The sequence below is a fragment of the Muntiacus reevesi genome, chromosome 3, assembly GCF_963930625.1.
Source record: "Muntiacus reevesi chromosome 3, mMunRee1.1, whole genome shotgun sequence".
Taxonomy (NCBI): domain Eukaryota; kingdom Metazoa; phylum Chordata; class Mammalia; order Artiodactyla; family Cervidae; genus Muntiacus; species Muntiacus reevesi.
The window spans coordinates 181,749,229-181,759,034 of record NC_089251.1 but is presented as its reverse complement, the minus strand read 5'-3'; the positions used below and the strand labels follow the sequence as shown (position 1 = coordinate 181,759,034).

General features: G+C 43.1%; 1 pseudogene; it reads right to left on the bottom strand.

Moving 5' to 3' along the window:
- Positions 1-618: 618 nt before the first annotated feature.
- On the bottom strand, positions 619-865 carry LOC136163325 (cytochrome c oxidase subunit NDUFA4 pseudogene; annotated as a pseudogene).
- Between the last annotated feature and the right edge of the window lie 8,941 nt (positions 866-9,806).

The following is a 9,806-nucleotide window of genomic DNA, read 5'->3' as shown; positions in this document are numbered from 1 at the left end:
GATACATCACAAGCTGATGATGATAAGCATTAATGCTGTGCATTGGAAATTACAACCTACCTCGTTAACTGTTTCCACTTCTCTGAGGATTAGAAGCCAGAAAGGCATAATTTCTAGCTTAAAAGCAAAGTTAGATTGAGGGAAGTTCAGAGACAGGCTGAGGCAATCTGCAGCTATAGGGCCTCAATGCTTATGGAGCTCACAGGGGTAAATGTAGCCACGTTCCTGAGTTACGATCCTAATTCAGGATCTGCAGAGTCTATGCTAATTTGTCACTGTTCTGGAAAAGGCTACATGGAAAAAGATTTGTTTCTAGAGATTTTCAGGAAAGTAGCCAATTCAAACTGCTCAATGCTGTGACATCATTTCTGGCTGGTAGCAAGTTCTTTCTGTCATTGTGGGGTTGGCTTGAGAATGAAGAAGAATGTCTTCATACCAACTGTTTCCTTTTTTTTTTTTTAATTTCAGACTATTTATTAATCAGTGTAAACCCCAACAGAATACACCAACGTGATTTCGTGTATTTAGAGGTGAAATATTTCCTGAGTAAGTGGAAAATTGTATGGACGGCTTTAGGAAGACCTTCATTCTAAGCAGCTTTATAGTGAAATACTTCATTTAGAAGTCTGGACCTTCTTTATTCAGTTTTCTGTAATCTGCATTCACTGAGTAGAACTTGTACTGATCATTAGGACCCAGCTGGTTCCAGGGTTCTGGGTTATTCTTTCTGGCCCACGTGACATTGTGATTGAACAAGGCCAGGGGTGAGACATGCAGTGTTGCTCCAGTACCTCGTGCTCCAGTAAATATGAAGGGGGATCAAGCTACGGTGCTTCTTGGCCTGACCGATGATCTGCTGGGGCATGGGGCCTCAAGTCCAAATGGAGAGAAAAACTAAGCTGCAAGGTCCAGGATTAAACATATGTTTAATCCTGTTTAAACATATGTTTGTGAATTCATATGTGCTCCCCACACATACGTGTATGTGCACATTCACATATATACACCAGCACCCACATCTTTAGATCTGCCTTCCACACCAAATGTATGAACTTATTCACGAGCCTCCCAGTGTCCTCGTCAGACCAGTTCAGTCCAGCTCTGGAGAGACAGGTAAGATAGATGGATCAGTTCAGTTCAGTTCAGTTGCTCAGTCGTGTCTGACTCTTTGAGACCCCATGAATCGCAGCACACCAGGCCTCCCTGTCCATCACCAACTCCCGGAGTTTACTCAAACTCACGTCCATCGAGTCGGTGATGCCATCCAGCCATCTCATCCTCTGTCGTCCCCTTCTCCTCCTGCCCTCAATCCCTCCCACCATCAGGGTCTTTTCCGATGAGTCAACTCTTTGCATGAGGTGGCCAAAGTATTGGAGTTTCAGCTTCAGCATCAGTCCTTCCAGTGAATATTCAGGGTTGATCTCTTTTAGGATGGAATGGTTGGATCTCCTTACATTCCATCAAATTAATTCCTCATTTCACACTTGAAGTTTTGACAGGGTGTCCATCTTGAGAATCCCTTGGACAACAAGGAAACCAAACCATTCAATCCTAAAGGAAATCAACCCTGAACATTCACTGGAAGGACTGATGCTGAAACTGAAACTCCAATACTTTGGCCACCTCATGAGAATAGTTGACTTATTGGAAAAGACCCTGATGCTGGGAAAGATTGAGGGTAGGAGGAAAAGGGGACGACAGAGGATGAGATGGTTGGATGGCATCATTGACTCAATGGACATGAGTTTGAGCAAACTCTGGGACATAGTGAAGAACAAGGAAGCCTAGTGTACTGCAGTCCATTGGGTCACAAAGAGTCAGACAAGACTTAGCAACTGAACAATAACTGGCCTCCAACTGTAAGAAGCCCTTGTACTCTGTTCAAGGGCAACCAAAGGAAGCAGATGACTCCAGCATTAAGAAAATCGAGTGGCTGTTCAGAGATCCTCCCTTCCATTATCCTCCCATCTTGATGCCTTCCCAGGCTGCCTATGGTTAGGCGCCTTTTAGAAAGTTACCCTCATTCAGGTTACACCCTGCCACACCTCCAGGCCCCAGGATGCTTGTGTCTGAGTTCCCAGCAGTCTTAAAGCCTTGCCAACAGCAGACAGAGACATCCCGCTGAGCCCTGGGTGGAGAGAAAGCCTGGAGTTGCACAACAGTGACCCACTTGGCACAGGGCTGAGCCATCCTGACAGGCCCTAGGGACTCCTTCCCTATCCCCGTCCTCTGGGATGGTCCCTTAGAGAACTCTCACAAACACACTCACAGCCACAGTCGGGGGACATCAACAGAAACCCATGGAAACAAGGCCCTGCCCTGTGGCATTCTGAGTCAGCTCCGTAGTGTGATTTATCAGCCGCCTGAAAAAAGAAAATACTGCTAGGACTGGGCTGGGACCACGAGGTATAAAGGTGTCCTGGAGTTGAAAAAAACAGGGGCGGGTCTAAATCTCCCCCCTCCCCTGCCCCCCTTTCCTGCCAGAGAAAATTATTCCAGCGTAAACATCTCTCTTTAGAGTATCTTTGTGCAAGGAAAACTACTTTATTACTCAACATTAGTGACACTCACTTTGAACCTTAATTCTGAAAACCACAGAATTTAAAAAATGCTGTAAATAGCTGACATGAGTGTTCTTCCCTGGCTTTCAAAGGAATTGTTTTTGTAATTACTGAGCAGGGTGAAGCTGAATTGTCCCCCACAACCTTTACCCTTCCACCCTCACCTCCCCCCCAACACACATAGTAAACAGGAGAGGGTAATGAGATAGCTCAACTAAAAAACATTCATCATATTCAGATGAATTTATAGTGGAAAAGTTTCAGTGCATTCCTAATGCTTTAAAAAAAAAAATCTTTTATGTTTTAAGTAGTTAGGTCTCTATTCTAGTTGTGAGTACAAATAAATGCCTGATGTAGGGTGTAAGCCGAATTCCAAAATGTAGCAAAAACAGTGCCTGCATATTTGGCAGGAATTGAAACCAGTTCAGGTCAGTGTCTGTTTCTGTCCAAAGAAGAGTTTCTGCATTTACACCGGTCTAGGAAAACAACACAGGAAGACCTGGGGGACAACAAGTAATACTGTCAGCTTCAGTGCCCGGCTGGCCAGAGGAGAATGTTGAGAGCAAGTCTGGAATCACGGCTTAAGCTCCAGGTTGCGTTGGCATAAGGTTTGGGGTAGGGGGTGGGGGGGCAGTGAGCAAGAGAAAGAGAGGGGCTGGATGCATTGTTGTAGCAAAATTGCCTGCTCCCATCTCAGGCTCTCACCTTGCAAATCACCCTCTCTTAGCAAAAGCACATCTTACTTGTTAACTCCTCCCCTGCTCGCTAACCTTTTCAATCATCCCCCTTCTTCATTTCAGAATGGCCTTCGGAACAAAGCAGCGTTTTAAAGCCTTTCCCACTAAAAGTTCGCCCCTCCCCCCCGTTAAAGAGGCAGTGTGGGGGTGATTTTCTTTTCTGTCTTTTTTTTTTTTTTTTAATTTGTTTTTCTGCAGTCTCCTCTCCTGAAGCTGTCATTGTTTGGAGGTTGATGGATATTTCTTCAGAGATACCATCATATCGCTTGTTATTGTAACACTTATTGGTGATAAAGTTCAGCCTAAAAATTAAGCAGCTGCAATGTAGCAGCACAAATTAGTTTAATGTAAGCAGTCAGGAGCAGCTGGCTGGCTCAGGACTTGAATTTAGCTGTGGGGGGAAGGGTTCTGTGACGCTGACAGTGTTTTTTTCCTCTACATAAACATTTTTGGCTCTTGCTGCTTTTGTGCTGATCATGTGACAGTGTCCCTAGGCAGATAATTTATTTCTGTGGCTTTCATGAGCAATCATTAACCTTCAGACATCGAGTTTGCTTTTTTTTGCTTTGTGGCATTTGTTATTATTATTATTATTATTTTTGTATACTAACTAATTCAGAAAGTGTCAGGAGAAAATTACAACCAATTTATAATAGACTGCAATGCATAATACTTATGTTTCTATTAAAGCAGGCCTTACTTACAAGACCATTCTCATAGTTTAGTTGGTGTTCGTGGATCAGAATAATTATTTTCAATGTGGCTCTTGTGGGGACGGCTCCCTCTGTCTCCTTCTGCTTGCAGGGCTGCTGCAAGCTGGACTCTCAGAGATTGGATTTAGAGATCACCTCCGGTGGTCTTCACTGACTCCCTAGGAGGCTGGAACCCCAAGAGCCTCCACCGAGCTGGGAACCAGGCTTCTGGAGTGGGAGGTGGACTTGCTCGATTCCATCTTCCTTCAACTGACACCCCAGCCTTCTGTAAACAGTGTGGCCATTTGTAGTCAGTCACTGGAGCTAGAATACACTGAGGTTGAAAAACAAAGGAAATCAGAAACTGTGTCCTGCGTAAATCTGTGGGGGTGGCAGGGGACAGAAATACATTTCTGACATCTACTAATCATGCCCACCTGTTTTCTGAGTTTGTCTGTTGTATCCTCCTCGGATCTGTTTGTATTGCTCAGCCATTTCTGCCAACCAGTAATTCAGGAGTAAAACGCACAGGGTCACTCCTTGGTGTCCATCATACACGATATCTTCAGACACTTGCAGCATGCCGATTATCTCGTGGGTATTGTGTGGGCCCTCTTAGATATTCATTTATTCATTCTCTCATGGTGCAGGGTTGGTGGGGGAAACACTCAGGACTACTTGCCCAGAGGGATTTGATAAAGTGTATTTATAAACCCCAATGGATTATGTTCAGTGCAAAATAAGAAGAAGCAACTCCTTGTCTTTCTTACTTGTTCAAAAGGTTTCAGTGATAAGAGCTGTTCTTAATTGATCCTAATATTTTGTAAGAATAAATGTATAGGTCTTATTTAGGTTGCAGCATGAAAATTCCATTCTTCTAAGTGAATGATTCAAGAGCTCAAAACAGGGAAAAATGATGCTGTCATTTTTAAAAACATTTTGAGGCAGCATCAATGAGCTAGGTATTTCATAGGCCGAACATGAGGAAGAGCTTGAGCAAATGATAGAAAGGAGGATGCCAAAGTGCTTGGGTCATCTTCGATGTTGCATGAAAATTACTGAATGGGTCCCATAGGTATAATTAATGTGGGTGGGTACAAAGCTGTCCCCCTGGCTGAGGTGGGGGGTGGGGCCGGGGGAGTGGGCAGAATCTGGCATCTTCTTTGTCCTCACCCCAAAGAGAGAGATTTCTTTCCCAAACATAGGTCCCTCGTGTTCTGGGCTTTTTCCAAGTCTTTTTAGCATTTCTTATTCACTGATTCCACCCCACATGATTGACAGGACTGCATTATGACTTTGGTGCTTTATCTAGAAAGTAATTCCCTCACTAAGCTGAGGACTTTTGCCTTCAAAAACCCCTTCCTCCACATTGATGATCATAGTTTAGGACCGTGTTGATATAAAGATGTGTACAACATGGGGTGGACTCATCTTTATGTATTCATTATTTTTATGTCATTTTTCTCTTCCAATTTGAAAAGTGATGAAAATGAAGATATTTTCACGGACCACTGAAAGTATCTTAGACCCTGGGCCCTGTGCGTCCTCTGCCTAATGTAGACGTTGGCTGCAAGGGTAGGCACAAGCACATAGCTGATCTTTGCCCAAAAGGAAGAAAACGTAGGTGAAGGAACCAAGTTTACAAGTGAGAAATGCCACAGGGGTACCCCTTCCCTCAGATGAAAGCGTTCACAGTTTTATTTCCAGACACTCCTTTGTCACAGGCTCCAGGGCAGTGTTTATCTCCTGGGGATGGGGCTCACCTGGGGGGTGCTCTTACCTGCTCACTGTGTTGAACTCTTTTCCAGCCCATCTTGCTCTGTTTAGCCCTGTATGCCTTATCTGAACCAATATGCCCTCAAACCCCATTCTAGAATGCACTTTCCTGTATTGTATTGCTCATCCCTTCACTCCAAGCCTTGCTCACCAGGATCAGAGCATCCTACCATGATCTCTGTCTGTGCAGCCTTCCCCCTTGTATGGACCCAACAGGACTGTTTCTGAGACCCTCCTCTTCGAGTCAGCTCACCTTTGTTACTCCCATTTCAGCCTTGTCGTTTTACCATTTGAAAGCCTCTTAACTTTCTGCTACTTCAACCCTACCTCTCAATTTATCTCTGAGTGATCTTGGATAATATATATATATATATATATATATATATATATATATATATATATTTTAGTTGGAGGATTATTACTTTACAGTGTTGTGTTGGTTTCTTCCATACAACGTGAATCAGCTCTAAGTATGCGTATATTCCCTCCCTCTTGAGCATCCCTCCCTCCTCCCCTCACTCCCACCACCCTGGCATCTCACCCCTCTAGGTCATCACAGAGCTAGTGGGAAGTTGCTATATAAAACATGATACTTTATTCTTTAGCGCCAGTTTTTTTATCACTACAAAAGAGATTGGTAGCACTAGTGATAAAAAACCTGCCTGCCACTGGAGGAGGCTTAAGAGATACGGGTTTGATCCCTGGGTTTGGAAGATCCCCTGGAGGAGGGCACGGCATCCCACTCCAGTATTTTTGCCTGGAGAATCCCATAGACAGCGGAGCCTGGCGGGCTGGAGTCCATAGGGACACAGAGTTGGACACTACTGAAGCAACTCAGCATGGTACAGCATAAAATAGATTAGTAATAGCCAACTATGTAGTAAGTAGGGGCTTCCCTTGTGGCTCAGATGGCAAAGAATCTGCAATTCAGGAGACCTGGATTCGATCCCTGGGTTGGGAAGATCCCCTGGAGAAGGAAGTGGCAGCCCACTCTAGTATCCTTGCCTGGAAAATCCCATGGACAGAGGAGCCTGGTGGGCTATAGTCTGTGGGGTTGCAAAAGAGTCAGACAGGGCTGAGCAACTAAACAGCGAGTGTATTGAGTATGCACAGTGGGCCAGGGATTGTGCTAAGGAATTTGCTTAGTGATTGGTGTGCATTCTCCCTTTTAATCAGAATGAAAGATCTAAGCAATAGATATGTGCTTTCATTAATCTCATTGTATAGATGGGGAAATCAAGGCATGAAGAGATTTAGTAACTTAAGGTTTCCCATAGTGAATGGGACATCAGGATTACAGCTCCGGCAGTTAGATCCTGTAACATTAGTCTCAATCATTATTGCTATGCTGCTATGCTATTTGTAACACCTACCTCATAGAATTATTGGGATTCACTTTCATACTGACCAGTATGAAATGGCAAAATGATAGGATACTGAAAGATAAACTCCCCAGGTGGGTAGGTGCCCAATATGTTACTGGAGATCAGTGGAGAAATAACTCCAGAAAGAATGAAGAGATGGAGCCAAAGAAAAAACAACACCCAGTTGTGGATGTGACTGTTGATGGAAGTAAAGTCTGATGCTGTAAAAAGCAGTATTGCATAGGAAGCTGGAATGTTAGGTCCATGAATCAAGGCAAATTGGAAGTGGTCAAACAGGAGATGGCAAGAGTGAACATTGACTTTTTAGGAATCAGCGAACTAAAATGGACTGGAATGGGTGAATTTAACTCAGATGACCATTATATCTACTGCAAGAATACCTTAGAAGAAATGGAATAGCCATCACAGTCAACAAAAGAGTCTGAAATGCAGTACTTGGATACAATCTCAAAAACGACAGAATGATCTCTGTTTGTTTTCAAGGCAAACCATTCAGTATCACAGTAGTCCAAGTCTATGCCCCAACCAGTAATGCTATAGAAGCTGAGGTTGAAAGGTTCTATGAAGACCTACAAGACCTTCTAGAACTAACACCCAAAAAAGATGTTGTTTTTCTTGAGGGGACTAGAATGCATAAGTAGGAAGTCAAGAGAAACCTGGAGTAACAGGCAAATTTGGCCTTGGAGTACAGAATGAAGCAGAGCAAAGGCTAACAGAGTTTTGCCAAGAGAATGCACTGGTCATAGCAAACACCCTCTTCCAATAACACAAGAGAAGACTCTACATATGGGCATCACCAGATGGTCAACTCTGAAATCAGATTGATTATATTCTTTTCAGTCAAAGATGGAGAAGCTCTATACAGTCAGCAAAAACAAGACTGGGAGCTGACTGTGGCTCAGATCATGAACTCCTTATTGCCAAATTCAGACTTATATTGAAGAAAGTAAGGAAAACCGCTAGACCATTCAGGTATGATCTAAATCAAATCCCTTATGATTATACAGTGGAAGTGAGAAGTAGATTCAAGGGATTAGATCTGATAGAGTGCCTGAAGCACTATGGATGGAGGTTCATGACATTGTACAGGAGGCAGTGATCAAGACCATCCTCAAGAAAAAGGAATGTAAAAAGGCAAAATGGTTGTCTGAGGAGGCCTTAAAAATAGCTAAGAAAAGAAAAGATGCAAAAGGCAAAGGAGAAAAGGAAAGATATACCCATTTGAATGCTATTCAAAGAATAGCAAGGAGAGATAAAAAAGCCTTCCTCAGTGATCAGTGCAAAGAAATAGAGGAAAACAATAGAATGAGAAAGACTAGAGATCTCTTCAAGAAAATGAGAGATACCAAGGGAACATATCATGCAAAGATGGGCTCAATAAAGGACAGAAATGGTAGGAACCTAACAGAAGCAGAAGATATTAAGAAGAGGTGGCAAGAATACACAGAAGAACTGTACAAAAAAGATTTTCATGACCCAGATAACCACGATGGTGTGATCACTCACCTAGAGCCAGACATCCTGCAATGTGAAGTCAAGTGGGCCTTAGAAAGCATCACTAGGAACAAAGCTAGTGGAGTTGATGGAATTCCAGTTGAGCTAGTTCAGATCCTAAAAGATGATGCTGTGAAAGTGCTGCACTCAATGTGCCAGCAAATTTGGAAAACTCAGCAGTGGCCACGGAACTGGAAAAGGTCAGTTATCATTCCAATCCCAAAGAAAGGCAATGCCAAAGAATGTTCAAACTACCACACAATTGCACTCATCTCACACGCTAGCAAAATAATGCTCAAAATTTTCCAAGCCAGGCTTCAACAGTATGTAAACCGTGAACTTCCAGATGTTCAAGCTGGATTTAGGAAAGGCAGAGGAGCCAGAGATCAAGTTGCCAACATCCGTTGGATCATCAAAAAAGCAAGAGAGTTCCAGAAAAACATCTATTTCTGCTTTATTGACTATGCCAAAGCCTTTAATTGTGTGGATCACAACAAAGTGGAAAATTCTTAAAGATAAGGGAGTACCAGACCACCTGACCTGCCTCCTGAGAAATTTGTATGCAGGTCAACAAGTAACAGTTAGAACTGGACATGGAAAAACAGACTGGTTCCAAATTGGAAAAGGAATACGTCAAGGCTGTACATTGTTACCCTGCTTATTTAACTTATATGTAGAGTACATCATGAGAAATGCTGGGCTGGAGGAAGCACAAGCTGGAATCAAGTTTGCCGGGAGAAATACCAATAACCTCAGATATGCAGATGACACAACCCTTAAGGCAGAAAGCAAAGAAGAACTAAAGAGCCTCTTAATGAAAGTGAAAGAGGAGAGTGAAAAAGTTGGCTTAAAACTCAACATTCAGAAAACTAAGGTCATGGTATCTGGTCCCATCATTTCATGGCACATAGATGGGGAAACAATGGAAACAGGGATAGACTTTAATTTTTTGGCCTCCAGAATTACTGCAGGTGGTGACTGCAGCCATGAAATTAAAAGACACTTGCTCCTTGGAAGAAAAGCTATGACCAACCTAGACAGCATATTAAAAAGCAGAGACATTACTTTGCCAACAAAGTTCTGTCTAGTCAAAGCTATGGTTTTTCCAGTGGTCATGTATGGATGTGAGAGTTGGACTGTAAAGAAAGCTGAGCGCCAAAG